The 14,540-nt window shown below is 40.5% G+C and overlaps 1 protein-coding gene across 6 annotated transcripts in view; it reads left to right on the forward strand.

Moving 5' to 3' along the window:
• Positions 1-678: 678 nt before the first annotated feature.
• The window catches only part of PDS5B (PDS5 cohesin associated factor B), a 110,793-nt gene continuing 96,931 nt past the window's right edge, over positions 679-14,540 (forward strand). For 3 of the 6 annotated variants that reach the window (XM_071737221.1, XM_071737256.1, XM_071737264.1), the window contains exon 1: positions 765-882. The gene's annotated coding sequence lies outside the window, so the exon portion shown is untranslated. Of the gene's footprint in view, positions 883-1,551; positions 1,606-14,540 lie in introns of those variants that run through there. The other 3 variants (XM_071737238.1, XM_071737246.1, XM_071737229.1) reach the window with 3 other exon arrangements.

The following is a 14,540-nucleotide window of genomic DNA, read 5'->3' on the forward strand; positions in this document are numbered from 1 at the left end:
GGCTTCGATGAGCGATTTCTGCTACTTTTTCTGCTCTTTCTCTACACTTAAGCAACTTTATTTCTTACGGCTTTACAATAATCCTTTAATAATTGGTTCTGTTTGGGGCAAATACTTATTTCACTAATTTACGCAGTGCACATCAGATGTGCATCGACCGCAGTTCACCTGTCAGCCGCCTGCCCGGTCCTCTCTCGGCCCGGGCCGTTCTCGGTCCCTGATTCTGTAAACGCTGCAGTTCCCCGGCCGGGACCGCTGAAGCGAAGGGCTCTGCCAGCCCGGGCATCGCGCTCCAAACCTCGAGGATACGCACAGCGCTGCGCAGATACCGGCGGTGTCCCGGGGGAGGCAGAGCTCGGCCGCAGGCGTCCCCGGCTGGAGAGCGGGGGCTGGACCGGGCCCGGGGGCTCGAGCACGCCTGAGGAGGGGGCCACGACTTTTTAACAATCCCTCTCGCCCCTCCACCGCCTGGCAGCGGGGCTCAGCGGCTCTCGCCGGCGGCGGCGAGGTGGGCAGGGCTGGCGGGTGGGTCCGGGAGGCGGGGGTCCGGGTGGCGGGGTTCGGGGTGCCGGGGGGCATTGGGCGCGGGCCCTGTGCCCGGCGGTGGCTCCGGACGGTGCGAACCGGCGGCCGCGCGAACCGGCAGGGGGCGCTGCTGCCCCGCTCTGGCCCCGCTCGCTTCCCTCGGCGGTTCCATTGGAGCAGCCGGAGACAAGTTGGCGCCATTTTGAAGCCGACAGGGGGACCGGGGCGAGCTGCGGAAGGGGAGGGGGTTAGAGGCGATTGGCTGCGGCTACGGCGGCAGCTCCTCTCCGAGCCCGGAGCAGCGGCAGCGCGGAGCGGACCCGCCTGGGACCAGCGAAGAGAGGCGGCTGCGGCGGGGTAAGGAGCCCGGCACCTCGGCGGCGGTTACTCGGACCCCGTCCCCGCTCCATTTTCTCTTCTCTGTGGCGGGGGCGGGGGGCGACCGTTCGGACCGAGCTCCGCGAACGGAGCTCGAGTGGGGGGAGCGGGAGACCTCTTCTCGGCCCGTGGCGGAGCCCCCCCTTCCCATCCCCCTCGCCCCTTCGCGGGGCTGCACCCCTCCCCCCTTTCCCGTGGCCGGCGTCACAAATTAAATTTGCCGCCCCCCCCCTCTTTCCCCCCCCCCCCCCGCCTTGCCCCGGGCGCGGCGGGGCCCCGTGAGGGGGTGACCTTGGCTGGGGTGCGCGCTGCCCCTCTGGCGGCCCGGGGGCCCGGGGGTCTCCCCCCTCCCCCCCAGGTGGCCCGGCGGGCGGTGTCGCGCGCTCAGTGCCGGTGGCTCCTGGCGGCGGGAGAGAGGGAGGGAGGGAGGGAGGGAGGGAGGGGGTGTGGGGGTGGCGGCGGGGCCGCTCGCCCGTTGTGGCGAGTGATCGCGGCTCCCTCGCTGTCCCCTCCCTGCCCCTCGCTGCCGGCCTACTCCCCGCCCGGGCTGCGCCGGGGCTCCCGCCGCCTCGCGCGGCTGCCGGGGCTCGGCGAGGGGAACCCCCCGCCCCCTCCTCCCCGCCCGGTTCGGCCTCTCCGCTCCGCACTTAGCAGGGGATCCTCAGCCGGGAGGAGCTGGCGGCGGCCGAGGACCTCGGGTTGGTGGGTCCTTACTTGTGCGAGCTCGTTTCTTTCGCGATGTTTTTTTTTTTTTTCCTTGAGTTTTTTTTCTTTTTTCTTTTATTTATTTCTTTTTCTTCTTTCTTTCTTTTTTTTTTTTTTTTTTTTTTTTATTCTCCGTTTGCATCAGGCTCTGTTAGCGCTCGGGAAGAAAGCGGGGGGGGGGGGGGTGGGGGTAGTTGCCTCCGCCTGGTAGATGAAAAACTGTGAATTTTACATCTGAATTGCCAGATGGAGAATGGTTAATTTATAGGTTATGTATTGTTTACGTTGAGAACCCCTGGTCAGGAATCTAGGTCTGTAACTTCATCCCGCTGCAAATAAATCTGTATCTGTTCTTCAACAATTAATGACAGTGAACAATCCTAGAAAATTAAACTGCAGCAGACCAGCTCCTACAGACCTGCATTTTTGTCGTGAAAGCTTTCTTCTGACTTTTATGTTTGCTTCCTCCATGGCTGCTTACTGAGAGCCGTGGGTATTTTGTTAGGCGCTCTCTTTTCCCGTTTAACACAACTGCTGAAGTATTCTCGTGTTGGTCTTTGTTTTGTGCTTGCTGGGTAAGTGCTTTCGCTGTAACTGATTTCCCTTCACTGGGAGTAGAATAGAAGGAGTGTTGAAAATTTGGCTGGTTTTAGAGTTCAAAGAAGGTGTCAAATCACATTTTGGGAAGGAGATAAGATGACGTGCATTCCTTCAGGTTTTCCCCCTTCCAAACTCGTGGAATTGTTCAGTTTTCAGGTGGTTAGAAATTTTGCTTAGTCTGTCTTGTATGCTCTCAAGTCTTGTACTTGCTTGTGTCAAGTAATACACCAAGATGTGAAACAGCTGAATGTGTCCTGTGCTCAGACCACCTAAAAGAAAACTGGTAGTGAGGATCATGTAAGGGTAGTTTAAGAGATGTGTGTCCGTGTTCATCACTGGCATTTGAAATCCTGCTCTACTGGGGAAGTAGTTTAGTACTTTAGTACTTGCATGACATCTTGTGTCTGTGTTTGGTGCAAGGTTGTACTTTATTACTGTGAGGTGGTGTGGTTGTGTGTGGTGTTTAGTTTGGATTTTATACAGTACTATTTGCCTGTATGTCTCCTCCATTCCCTTAACTACTTACTATACAGACTGGGTAGTAGTTCAGCTTTTGGTGAAACAGCTAAATAAAACAAAATGGAAAATCACATGCATAACACTTGTACACTTTCTTCTCTTGTGTGCCATCTAAATACTTGGTTTAGACTGTATCTAGCAAGCTTACTTGGTCACTTAAATTGAGAAAGTCATCTAAGTCATTATTAAGCTGTAATTAAAAATATAAAACCCAAGTCATTGCTAGCATTTGGAAAAGCATAGTCCTGAAATATGACCTCAGGCATTATCCATTTTTGGCTCTGTTACCTTCTCTTCTGTAGGTCAGAAGAGATGCATGTTCTTTTGAGATGTGTTGCATCCTACCAGGCTCTCAGATCATGCTTTTTTTCTCTCTGTCTCAAGTCACACAGTTAACATTCATGCAGAAGAGTTTGTATGGGGATGTGTAGAAATCTTTTAGTAAGGGATTTTCCTTGAGAAATTTTTGGAGTAAATGTTTTTTCTGTAAGCCTTTGTTTGGAAGAGGTGATAAAGGCTACTTGTTGCACAAGGAGAATTTTCCCGGGAGGAATGAATAAGAAAATGTGAAACTGAACAGTAAAAGCATGCAAAGTAGGATATGGAGAAAAATATACTCCAATCTCATTATTTTGCCCTACCAGTTTAATTTTGATATCCCTTTCCCTTGGTATTATTTAGCCCAAATACACAACCTTCATAGTCATCCCCCACCTTCAGTCAAGTCCCTTTATTAAAGCCAAAAAGCTGAGCATGGTACACAAGTGGTAAGATAGTGTATCATACTCCTTTTGACAAGTTTCTGGAGTAATGCTGTTTTTACTCACAGCACAAAATGTCAATATTGCAACCTGAAGTAACCTTTGGGAAGGTTGAGGGAGTATTGGAAGCTTTTAGTCAGTTTTGAAACTAGCTGGTAAGGGAAAACTGAAGAAACTTTTTAAAAAGGATGTGTTAGTGTGACAGTGTTTAGTTGTTAAGTGTTGCGTTGATTTAATAGATTTATTGACCCTTTGGACTATTTGAACAGCATTGACAGATCCTGGAAGGAATCATGTGCAGGCTTGTTTAACACACAAACAAACAAATAAAAAAAGCCAACAACAGATCTTCCCTTGCACTCAGAGTTTGAACATATAAAACTTAAGACCATGAATGTGTATGTAAGTGACATACTTATTGCTCTTCCAGTCTTCAGTTGACATCTTCAGTTGAATGTAGTAATGTAGAAAACTTTTTTTCTATATATTCTGCTTAGTTTTGATACTGAAGTAAAATATACTGAAGGTGCAGGGTTTGGATGAAAATAAAATTTGGTATTTTAGAAAGTTAGTGGGTTCTTTCAGAAACTTGGTGGAACATTTTGAATTCCACAGTAAAAATGCTAATAATGTGAATATTTACTCTGACACATCTAACTCGAAACAATTTAATGAAATGCAACTAATATTTTGACTTCATTTTCAAGGATCAAAACGTTAATGCCTCTACTGCTTTAAAATCTTATTACTGTCTGTCTCTGCAGTCCTGCTTTTCAGCCTTTTCTAAAGTGTGAGGGGGTCCTTGAAGTAGGTTCTGAAGGTTAAGACCTCCATTACTTTGTCCCCATCTGTGCAATTTACTCATGCACATCCCATTGGAAAAACATTCTGCATCATTCTGCTTGTTTTATGCTGCCTAATCTTCAGCTCTGTTATTTCAGCTCATGACAATTTTGGTACTAATATGCTTCAAGAAATAATAATAAAAAAAGTGCCATACCTCATTGGGAACAGATGGGCATGTTTGTACTAATCATCTTGTGTCTGTCACAATTTACATGGTGGTACCATAACCAGGGATCAGGACCCCATCTGGGGTTTTCTGATTTAGACCCCGTTCTTTAAAGATCGATTCCAGACAATACTAACTGTGTGTACTTTTTCCTGACTTAATTAGGAATCCTCATGGATGCTTCTGCTGCTGAAATGAGAAGCTTCACTTGCACACTTTTTAACGCACAAAAAAAAGGCACAGAGTTAGCGGTCAAAAATGTTACTGTCATAATTACTTCCTTTGTATAGTCACCTAAACTACCTTTTGTAGCTCTTTAAGAGGACTAGATTCAGCTAAAACATGATTAAAAAGTAAATGTTGAAGGGGGCTTTCTTCCTTTTGTGTAAATATATCTACTGGTTGTCCACAATTTCTATTAAGGGAACCTCTCCTCTCTGAGACATCCCCAGTGAACCCACTTTCTAGCTCAATTCAACATCAAGAATCAGAATTCTGAAAGTCTTAGGAGAGGAGAGGGAAAAGAAGATTTTATTTTTTTTTTTAAATATGAAGAAAATTAACTGTTGCCCACACCAAGTGCTGCTCATGAAGAAGTCTTAAACTTTACATCAAAACTTTCTCAGCCACCTTGAGTTTGAGCGTTCACTTCGAACTGCTTTGTTACTTGGATGTGGAGTTTCAGTGAAGACAATCAGATTTCTGGGAAATCTTTGTGTGACACTACATATGTTAGGTTTCTGTTCTTAACAGAGAAAAGTTAACTGAGTTGTTTGCAGTAGTGAGAAGTAAACAGAAGATACCTAATGGAAACTTTAAATTATGTTTAGTCTTGTGTTTGTTTTTTTTTGTCGTTGCTGTCTGAGTGTTTCTTGTTAGGCTTGGTTTGGATTTTTTTTTTTTCTTTTTTTTTTTTTTTTCTTTCCTTTACATCTACTTGCTTAAAGTTTAAGTGTTTTTATGGGCAAAATATACAAAAGTGGTAGGCAGTGTACTTTAAGGTGTGATACTGTCTCTGATAATTGTTATTTGACAGTCGGTATGAAGCATTGTGTGTTGTTCATTACAACTTCCTGTATACAGAAACAAAGTGTATGGAAGAGACTATAGCTTTTTGTGCCAGCATTTTGTGAAAGCTTTTGTGTGGGACAATGTCTGTAGACACTCCATGTGTCACTCAATACTTTTAAAAGGTTTTAGGGAGACAAATTGTTGACACTTAATTCATTGTATATAATAAAGTGTACATTGGGTTTTCTTCCTCTGAGAGTATGAACTAAGCTGAATAAGGCTATAACATTTTGCGTTTTTTTTTTTTTTGTTTTTTGAAATGGAAGAATGGACAAGCCCAATAATAACTCTTCAGGAGATTTGTGAGGGAGTTTTTCAGAGACATAGTAAGTAGGAAATGCATTTCTCTTCCATTTCCTCAGCTTAGATTAAGCAGTCTAGTTTTTGGAAGCATTGCTGTAACTGGGGGAACTAAGAACAGGCATTTTTAGGCATGTATGATTTTCAGAAGTAAATATTCTGTGAATATTATTAATGACTGGTGTATCTGTACTATTGAGAACTTGAAACATTTTGAAAGTCTTCCCCAAGTTACAAATGTTGCCTATAGTAAGTTATCCATGGGGTTATTCATATGGTGTTGTATACAAGCACATTTAGAGTAACTTTTTTATTTTTCTGTGTGTCATTGCCCTCTTAAATCTTCTGTATTACATACAAAATGCTTTAAATCAATATTCAAATTGCAATGCTCTTTTAAAAATGAGACAGTTTTAATTCACTTCTATCCCCATAAATACATGTAATGGTAGCCTTTAGTTATGATTTATATCAATTCTTTTCAGTTTGCTGTATGAAGGAATTACAGATGCATATCATATTTTTCAAAAACTGGAAGATATGAAATTAATTGACAGGGGACTCTGAGAAGGGAAAGCATATCTAGTGATTTTGGTGATTGATTCTCACTTTGGATTACTGGAATTCGTTCTTTCTGTCAGTTCCTTGTGATCCCAGATAAGTCTTTTCAAACCAAACTTAGCACAAGAGAGTATTAGCAGTGTGTTGATTTCCTGGGAGACAGACCTTGACTACCTCCACATGGCTCAACAGAAGCTTTAGTTTCAGACACCATGCTCAATAACATGGTGTATGTACTTTAAGTTGTGCTCTAAAATTTCTGTAGCTGTACAAGCAAAATTAATGGATGCTGTTTAATTTTAGTCTAAAATTCAGGTTGCTTATCTATAAAATAGGAACATTACCCGATTTTATGAAAAAATTTGTGAATGTGTTCAGTTAATTTATTTGAACTGCCAGCATATTGCAGTGATGGGTCCTGTGCAGAAGACCAGTAGGAAATAAGGTTTCTTCAGAGCCTGGTTTAAATGGGATCTAATAAGGGACACAGGTTAAATTTATAAGGAGAAAAGTGGAGTAGCTTCTTCACTTTGAATGAGAAAGAAGTCCTGTGGGGAAAAGGGTAGTGAAGGATAAGGTAAATCAGCTCCTTTGTGTGTATTCTCTTTAAGATTATGAACCATAGAATTAAAATTTCTTATATAACAATCTTAAGACCTGATTTTGCAACTATTTCCATACTGTTGCTGTTCCTTTCTAAGCAAACTTAGTAAGCAAGTTCGCTGTATGGATGTGCTCTTGTGAGTCATTAAGTTGTAACCTTTAGCTACATGTAGCTACTAATAATTAAATTTATGGAATCCGGTAGGTTTCTCTGTTTTATCCAACATAAAGTGGGATGAGGTACTAGAACTTTTCAGTAGTTTCTTGCTAATACTGATAGAAGAGCAATCTAATATATGATGATTGCATGTTGTACTACAGCATTGTAAAGGATTGACCCCTGCTGGATGTACATTCCTTTCCTGCCACCAGCAGCTGATCTTTCTGCTCTGGTCTCTCTAGTGACTTCTCTGTCTAGTTTGGCCTCATACCTCCTCAGGCTTAGGATTCCAATCTTTCATTGTCCAGGTAAATCTTCTCTCTCACCTTGTTCATCACTCACTAGACTTCAGCCTTAAAGTTCCTGAACTGTGGTCTTTGATAGTTTGTGGGGTTTTGTGCGTGTGGTTTGTTTTCTTTTTTTTTTTTTCCCACCTCTCCCATTAAGTTAGCTTCTTGGTTGAAAGCCTTTTCCATAGCCCACAAACTTTCTGCTCCATTTGTCTGATACAGCTTGTTGGTGCCTGGCTGGTAGAAATTAGTGTGTCTATATCTCTAGTTGCTCTGTGTTAAGCTGCACTTTTTGTCTTAAAGACCTAACTGCTTTTGAGCTGAGAATCTGGCTAAGGTGTGGACAATTCCACATTTTTCTGCTAAAAAAGGAGCAAAATCTGTTTGTGAGCGGACATGTGGATTAGTGATGGATTCAGTTGTCAACTGGATTTATCAGAGCTGTTGGTTAATCTGGTTTGACTATGTTACCCTCCTAACTTAAGGAGAGTCAGGAGAGAGCAACCTATAATGAGCACATGAACAGTTCTACTGCCTTAAGTAATAGGTGGAAACTCTGTAAACTTTTGTATCTAGATTACAGCCACAGTGCAAGAAGCTCTATCTCTTTGTTAATACTTTAAAGGTTACTCATTTCAGTTACAAACCCCATCCGTTTAGCAGTGATTAAAGACTAGTTTCTATTAATTATTCTTATTTATTTATTTTTTCCACTGTTACTTCCTATAGGTGTTTCTTGTATCCTTTCTGTTTCTAATTATGGAGTATGGTCCAGTGGATTGTGTGTAGAGTTTTTTGTGGTGTGTGGTTTGGTTTTTTTTTTTGGTTTGTTTTTGTTTTTTTTTCTGTTTCTTTTTTTTTTTTTTTTTTTTTGTTTTTTTTTGGGGGGGGGGGGCTGGAGGGAGGAATGTTGTTTTTTCTTGTTAATGGTGATGTGCTTTAGATTTATCTTCAGTGTAGATTTTTGTCCTTGGGAATGGGATGGTATTGGGGTATTGTAACAAAGTCTAGTAAAACGTGGTCTGTGTCATATCAGCACCAATGAGCCTTGCAGAAAGCATGACCTACACATTAGTGAGACACAGTTTGGCTGTCACTGTGCAGTGACTGTGTCACAGATCCACAGAATTTAAGTTGGATGGGACCCATTCAAATCAAGTCCAACTCCGTATTCCTGAGAGGGCTGCCTAAAACTCAACCCTGTGAGGAAATGTTCACCTGGTGCTTCTTGAACTGTGACAGGCTTGGTACTGTGACCAGTTCTCTGAGGAGCCTCTTCCAGAGACTGAGAACTCACTCAGGGGAAAAAACTTTTCCTAATATCCAGTCTGAACTTCCCTTGATGCATCTTAAGTCTCTCATCGTGTAACGTGAATGGTGAGCTACAACTGAAAGATAACTAAATATTAGGTATTAATTTCAAAAGGGAAAACAAAGCACGGAGCTTGACAGTGTACTGTAAGGAAAGGCACATAGGGGCCTGTTTGTAGCAAAGCCAGGGTTAAAATGTATCAATATGTGAATTTCTGACAGGAGGGTGCAGGAAAGGTAGAGTCCGCCTCTTTGCAGTGGTGCCCAATGACAGTACCAGAGGCAATGGACACAAACCAAAGTGCAGGGTGCTCCCTGTGAGCATGAGGAAACACATTTTCACCATGATCATGTGCAAGCACTGGCACAGGTTGCCTTGATATGATGCAGTCTCTGCCCACAGAGATGTGGAAAAGCCACCTGGATGCAGTCCTCAGCAATTGGCTTTAGGTGACCCTTCTTGAGCAAGGTGCAGCAGGTGACCTCCAGAGTCAAAGTTATCTCGGGTTAGGGAAGTGTGAAGATTTTTGCTAAAGAGAGTTTACATTGTTGGTTGAGTGTAGAGATGAATGTCGAAGGTAATTTAAGCCTTTGCAGATTGAAATCTTCAAAAATCTTCAGCTTCGAGTATTTTTTTGGTTTAAGCAATCTTACTGGAAGGTTCAGGTATGATAGAAGATAACTAGACTGCCTCTTAAAGTTTCTTAAAGTCCCTTGGTCTTAAAAGCCTAACACTAATGCACTTACTTCACCTGGCTTCATCTAATTTGTGCTTTGTAATCACAATTATGGGGTTCTTCCTCTGTCTTCAGGGACACAATTATTTTTTCATTCTATGGTTTTCTGTCACTGGAACTTAGCAAAAAGCCAATAAAAATGTCCTAGTTAACTGGGGAAATAAGCTAAACTGATAGAAGCCACCTGGGTAGACAACTTCTACTGAATCACACCTGAATGTGATTTCAATACTAAGATATCTGTATGCAGTCCTAATATAAAGGTTTATAATTCATATTGATTAGGAGTGGATGCAGTGTTGTTTAGTGCCTCTAGCTTTACAGTTCAATACCCTTGCTTTCTTTTGGGTCTTAGAATCCAATCCATCCCACTAGGGTTTTTTGTTTCATCTTTAGTAATTCTGTATTGAATTATTTGCAATAGGGTGTGATGCATTTAATTTTGTATTTTTTAACGTTGTATAGAGTAGGAATGGAAGGGAGTCTCAGTTATGCACACCAATTCTGGCTTGGTATCAAGCAACTTTCTAATGGTTATCCATCGATGAAATTTTTAAAAAGTTGTTTTGCTTCTGTGGTAGCATATTAGTAGGCTTAAACTTAATGAAAAAAAAAATGAACAAAAAAATCCGTATTAAGTCTTAACAAAAAAAACCCTCAGCTTTCTTGATTACACTCACTAAGGCATTTTTTTGCTACATAAATGGTATATACATATATATATATATAAATGAAAGTATATACCAAGTGCTGTTTCCTCCCAAGGGACAATAAAGTTATTAAGCTTGATTTGTACCTAATGTCTGTCGATTGTAGCTGTCTTCTGCTTTCTGCCACATTCCCCTTATTTTCCCCATTGCTTCCATGCCACACTTGCATGTTTTCTTTTCTCCCCTTTTGTACTTTTAAAATTATGTAATGCAGGATATCTGAGGGTTTTATGACTGTTTTTTGTTACGCTCTTTAGAAAAGAGAGCTAATGTAAATAGTAATTTCCATCTCCTCCCCTCTTCCCCCCCCTTCTTTTCTGAATGTTGGAAGAAGGGAAAAAGTAGTTTTTGCCTTATTAAATCTTAAAAGTAGCTTCCCTGCTAAAAGAGGGCTGTGTCAAAATTATGGCCATTGGCTAGAGATACACTGAATTTTTTTATACCTATGCTGGTTGTCAGTTCTTCTCTTGTGTTAGACTACAGTCTCTGTCAGTCATTCTGGTAAAATAGCTTTTCAAGTGACTATTTATGTAGTCTACAACAGTAAGATACTAATCACCTTTATATACTGATTGAGTTCTGTTCGGATGTTTTGCTTCAGGTCTGGACCAGATAGCTGTCCGAAACTTTAATTAAAAACTGCAAGTCTTCCTCTATCAGATTTTCTTCATTGTCTGAGCTGTCTATTATTGAGCTTTTGTCTTAAGATCATTCGTATTCTTTGGGTGAGATCTTCCAGTATTTATAGTGATTTCTACCTCTTCTACTTAACTCTTCTGACAGTCTCTTTGTTGGCTCTATAGATATGATCTTCTGATGTATCAGACTTTATGTGAGCTTTTTCCAATTTAAATTATCTCGGTGATAGCTGCTGAGAACCTTAGAAGTTAACCTTAGAACCTTAGAAGTTAAATTTATTCCTGTATTTAGAATTCTTACTTTAGCATGCAGATTTTTTCTTAACTCTTCAAGCGTTACTGATACCACACTGGTACAGCCCTAGTGGCAGGATTACTTTTTGCTCTGCATTATTAGTGACAGTGCTGCCTTAATCTTCATGTACTACACTTTAGTTTTTAAAGTTAATTTAAATTTCACAAATTGAAATGTATTGCACCTCAATTTTGAATAACGTGAAACAGTTTCCTATGCCACACAAGTTCATGAAATCTCAGGTGATGTTTGTGTAGTAACTTCGATTTGAAAATGTGAATTCTTAAGTGTAGAGGTAGTAGCTTATGATTTAATTTATCTGTATTAATTGCTATAGGAATGAGGTTTTATCTCTTACTGCTTTAAAAATGAGTATTTGTCTGACTTTTTAGGGTATTTCATAATCTTCTTGATACTAAATCGTTACTATGGAGCAGTGAGTTTTACATATTGTAGTGCAGTTTGGTTTGAGTTGTGTACAATGACCATCTCAGTTTGGCTTTAGTTCTGTTTTTATTTCTGTGTTTCCCAGTCTTTGTAATGCAACTGCCCTATCTTGGAAGAAATAGCCAGAGCCCCCAACTTTTACTAAGTGGATATTTGAATTTACTAAGTTATATAAAAACTTCCTTGCACTCCAGTCAAGAGGACAGACAGCTTAAAGCTCTTGTTTTGTTCCTTTGGCATGGACATAGCCTGTGACCACCATGGTGGAATCACATACAGCTATGAATCTCTTCTGCTTTTAATTTGTGCCTTTCAAAATAGAGACTTTATTTATGCTCTGTCTGTGTCAATTTAATCTAAACATTCCTTGTCTCTGGCTGTTGGCGAAATGGTATCCTGTGAGATTGCATACTTATGTAATGCTGTCTGTGAAACTTAAGTTTTGTCATGTGTGTATAGGCTGGAGAATAACCTATATCCTGACTTAAGTATGACATACAGGGTAGTTCTGGTCATCCAAGTATGTGCATGTGGCTTTCTTGACAGAAGAGGTTTTTTATTCCAAGTGTCCCACTGAGAGCAGTATTTCCAGATGTGGCAATAGTTAATGAGGAGGCCATGTATACAAATTTCACTGCTTTTCCTGAGCATTGTGTAGCTTATATGTAGAGATAGAATGTTGTGAACATTTCTTACCTTTCTGAAAGCCACAACTATGGGTGGTCTTGGTGTGTGTGACAGTTTCATGTGGTGGAATGGAAGCAGAATTACTGTACAGGTGATCTGTGTGCTTTTGGTTCACTAGCTGTGAAATGCCAAAAGATGCCTAGAATAACTATGCTGATGGTCTCAGCTGACACTGATAGTTCACTGAGTTGCCCTCTTGTTTTTCTGGGGGTATAAACAGGGCTGCAGATGTGTCCCTTGAGAAATGTGTAGTGGACACCAGTATGTCAGAAAGGCAGGGTGTCTGACAGGCATCCCCTAAAGCAGCCAGGTGAGTATGTCAAGGTGATGTAATGATTGGAAAGAGTCTTCATCCACCAATGAGGTACTTTATGAGCTTTACAGTCATGCATAATTATCGCGGATTACAATATTATAATTAAATTGCCATGCTTTATGCTCAGATCTTGTAAGTATCATTTCAAAGAAGTGTGCCTTCACACAAAATACGTTTCAGTGTAGTCCTGATTAATTTGAGTCTTCTATATGAACCAGTGACTTCACTTCTTTGGAGTCATAACTGGCAAGAAGGATGGCAGAACACTGGTTTCATCAGTTAGGTCAATAGATGCACTTTCATTTTACTCTTGTTTAGACCATGACCTTATTATAGACTCCAGGTATTTTTTTGATTGCATTCTTTTTTCAATTCTATTCAAATCATCCTGAAGTATGGGCTGTGAAGGCATGGACAAAATCAATAAAGACAATTCTGTAGGCTTTATTTATAAAATCAAAGGTCTGTAGAGAATATTTGTATTGTGTTTTTTCAGAAGCTTTGGGCCAGTTTTTTGGGGGCAAAGAATATGCTATAATACTGTTATGCTAAAGGGTACTGTTTGCTGAAATTCATATTTGTACTCTAGAGGACAGTGAAACTATCCTCATTTTAGACAGTTCTGTCAGATTTGTGACACAGTGAGGTTAGTTTTCTTCATCTTGGGTTTATTCTTGAATATGAGTGAACTATTAACTCTCAACTGAATGTCCTTTACATAGGATGTATCATATATGTATTTAAAGTTTCTCAAAGCTGAAGTGGCTGAGAATTTATTTTTTAGGGGGAGGTTATAGTGGAAACTTAACAAGAAGTGTTAACAGCCTTTCTAATGGTAACTGAACTTCATAGTGTTTGATGGTAACCTTTATGATGTGAGAAGGTTTTATCATTTGAAGATTTGGGTGAAAAGGTGAGATTTTTCAAACCTAATGAAACTTGCTGCTGTTCTCTGCTCTTGCCTTTCTCCTTGCTTTATCACCCTGCTGGAGATGTGGTGTTATCTTTCACAAAATCCACTAAATTTAGGCTCTACATCCAACACTACATTTCTCATTTTGAAAGTATAATAGCATCCTGCCTGTTTGTAGCTCCTTCCATGCATTCTTTTTCCATTTCTTAAAGAATTTTTTCTTTTTTTTTTTTTGGTAGAGCAGAATGAATCAATTGCTACAGGATTGGAAATGTTTACGTGTATTAGGTGAAAACTGCCATCCTCGTGTCCAACCAAATTTAAGGTCGAACCAATTTGAATGAGTTATTACCATTCTTGCCACTTTAAATACTTTGTATTTAATGTTAAAAAGTCTGAGGGCTGGTCACAGTCTGCTTTTATTAACCTCTGCCTTTTTTAAGCTTTTATGTAGTAGGTTTGTGTAATTTGACAAGCAATGAGGTATAATGTTTTCCCTAGTATTTGGCCAACTGACAAATATATTGCACATTCCTTTTTGCTAACATCATCCCCCATAGTCTCATCCACTGTATGAAACACATAATTAGAATTTTGCAAATCTTAACCAGAATTTCTGTGTTCAGTTATGATTTTGCCCTTTTCTTTCTCAGAATCTTTTGCTATAGTCTAATTATTTCCATGTAATTTCTTTTCCTGCAGCCATGCACAGAAATAAGAAATTATAATTGTTATGCCTACAGTCAATTTATCTAGTCTTGGGTAAAAGCATGAAAGCTGAGAACCCACAGTAACAGGGCAATTTTGTTTTTTCTTTGGTTGTTGATTGGTTTAGTGGTGAATTCTACTAGGTAGTTTCTCTTTTTTTTTTTTTTTTTAAATTAGGTTTATTTCCGTGAAAATGCTGTTTCATAAATGATAAAATTTTTTGGGACAATTTTTGCTTTTAACCACATCTGAAAAAATTCAGAAATTTATGAAGTTGGACACTTAACATTTGG

Source organism: Heliangelus exortis, chromosome 1, assembly GCF_036169615.1.
Source record: "Heliangelus exortis chromosome 1, bHelExo1.hap1, whole genome shotgun sequence".
Classification (NCBI taxonomy): domain Eukaryota; kingdom Metazoa; phylum Chordata; class Aves; order Apodiformes; family Trochilidae; genus Heliangelus; species Heliangelus exortis.